Consider the following 2,877-nt stretch of genomic DNA (forward strand, 5'->3'; position numbering starts at 1 on the left):
CATCTCAACCTTTTGTTCCTGAAAAGAGAATCCTAGTGGGAGGATATATAATGTAGGTTTAAGTTTTCACCAAAAGTTCTGCGAGATGATATTCATCCTGACAACAAAGAATAACTTGCATCACTTCAAGCAAGACGTAAAGTTGAAATTGGCAGAAAAAACGTAAAAATTTTGTTTCTAAAATTACAATGAAAACTGTGTAAGTTTCTTATGAATGTGTTGCAATTAAAAAAATGTTATAAAATTGCTTCAGTGGGTACTTCCTAGTGACAGGCGTGAACTGAACGTTACCCTGCTGATGTTCATTAACAACACTGCGTAACCCTTAGTTACACGGCTCAGTGATGAATAAATCAACGAATTAATACATTTTTTGCCCACAACATTTAAAGAAACAAAGCGCAATGTAAACAAGGAACTTCTGTTACCTGCTACGACATATTCCCATGTTCCTACACTCCTCCTCCAAATAGACTTTTTCCTTTTTCTCATCTTCAACATTCTCTTTGTGGATTTTCCTCACCTACCTCCTCCACTGCGGCCTGCCTGTAGCCATCTGTTCCATTTCCTTATCCACCAATCTACTCTACTTTCAACATAGTTCCCTATCCCATGTTTGTCTCTACTTCATAGAGCCTCTCTAAGATAGTCATTAAGTGTGTATGTGTGTGTGTGTGTGTGTGTGTGTGTGTGTGTGTGTGTGTGTGTGTGTGTTTGCTTACGTGTGTGTGAATTAATAGAGCCACTCCTTCAATGCATTCCGGGGAGGAGTCTAAAAGAAGAAGAGGAGGAGGCAAAGGAGACAAAAGAAGACGTGACAAAGCAGAAGCGTTACCAGAGGCAGGTGGAAGAGGAAAGGAATGATAGGAGCACGAGAGGAGAGATGATGACCAGAGAGAAATTAAAGGAAGAGCAAGATGAGAAATAGTCCAACATTTGTAAGTGAAAGCGACGAAGTGATAGCGAGGACGAGGCGAAAAGGAGAAAGAAAAACGGAGCGCCTTACCAGCCATTTGTTTTAATCTTTTGGGGAGCGAGTTTTTGCAGTAGTTAATGCTCTCTCAAAACTAGAAGAAGAGTTTACTGCAGTGAAGATCTGGCTTATTTATTAATGAAAGTAAGGTAGTTATTCCATACTCTTTCCATTTCCTATACGGGTAGAGTTATCTATTCTCTATAATTTTCTTTTTTTTCTTCTTTTCTCACTTTCTATGTGTTGACGTTTTTTTAAGTCCTTGGTAGAATTTTTTTAATTTCTATATGTTGACTTTTTTTTATTTTTAAGTCTTTGGTAGAACTTTTTTTAATTTCTATATGTTGACTTTTTTTTATTTTTAAGTCCTTGGTAGAACTTTTTTAATTTCTATATGTTGACTTTTTTTCAATTTTAAGTCCTTGGTAGAACTTTTTTTAATTTCTATATGTTGACTTTTTTTATTTTTAAGTCCTTGGTAGAACTTTTTTTAATTTCTATATGTTGACTTTTTTCATTTTTAAGTCCTTGGTAGAACTTTTTTAATTTCTATATGTTGACTTTTTTATAAGTCCTTGGTAGAACTTTTTACTTTCTACATGTTGACTTTTTTTTATTTTCAAGTCCTTGGTAGAACTTTTTTTAATATCTATATGTTGACCTTTTTTTGAGTCCTTGGTAGAACTTTTTAATTAAGATTTCGTCCCTTCCATTTATTTTAGTCTCCTCCATTTTCATCTTTCTTTCCTCGTTCCTCTATCTGTTCCAATGTACTATCTTCCTCAGTTCTGTAAATCATTCCCCCTTACTTGTCCTCCTGAATCTTCCTCATCATTTTACATTTTCATTTCCTCCTAAATTTTCCCCGTCTTTTAATCTTCTCTCCTGATTCCTCTGTCTCTTCCCTTCTATTTTCTTTCTCATATATCCCAGTTACTCCCTTTTCTTACCTCCTTTATTTTCCTCATCTTTTCAAATTTTCGTTTTCCTTCTAAACTCTCCCGTTTTTTCGAAAATCTTCTCTACTGGTTCCTCTATCTCTTTTCTACTCTCTTCCTCGTATCTCCCAGTCACTCCCTTTCACTTGTCCTCCCTTTCATTCCTCATCTTTCTTATGTAATCGTGTTCCTCCCATTCTAAACTCTCTCCAGTGAACCCATCTTCATTACAGGCCCTCTCTCTACCTATCCATTAAACCAATTTTCCCCTCCTCCTCCTCCTCCTCCTCCTCCTTCTGACCGCGGTGCCCAGGTAAGGCTCGGGCGCGGCCTCAGGGCACGGCGCGCCACGCCATCCTCGCCCTTACAGACCGTCGATAAGGGCGAGTTTGGCCTGGCTGGCGGCGCCCCGCTGAGCAGACACGCCCCTAACTACCCCGAGACAAAGGAAAGGTGTTAAACCGTGAAACCGAACATGACAGTTTGAGTTACGACCGTCTTGGGGGCAGGGAGGGAGGGAGGGAGGGAAGCTTGGGTGGAGGGAGGGTACAGGGATGGGAAGAGAAAGGGATGGGAGGGGAGGAGAAGGTAGGTGTGAGGGGTCAGAGGGAGGGAGGTAAGGAGAGAACAAAGTAGGGAGCGGGGTGGAATATTGAGGGGGAGGGTAGGAGGGAGGGAGGTAAGGCAAGAACCACACTACTTTGGTCATATAAGTCGCTGCAATGGGTACTCTCGGACGTGCTGGAACCTTCCCACTCATCCGTGCCGGTCACACTACTAACTAACTAACGGGTAAAATACGTCAACCTCCAACTGCACCTCAAACTGTCAACGCAGGCAAGCCCCCCACGCAGCTGCTCTTCCCGTTCTCGCCCCTTTCAGGTATCGATCGACTTGCTCCAGACATGAGTTACGTGGGCGTCCCCTTGGTCTCCTCATCCTCGCTAGGCCAAGGAGACCGAGGAG

This window comes from Eriocheir sinensis, chromosome 39, assembly GCF_024679095.1.
Source record: "Eriocheir sinensis breed Jianghai 21 chromosome 39, ASM2467909v1, whole genome shotgun sequence".
NCBI classification, from domain to species: domain Eukaryota; kingdom Metazoa; phylum Arthropoda; class Malacostraca; order Decapoda; family Varunidae; genus Eriocheir; species Eriocheir sinensis.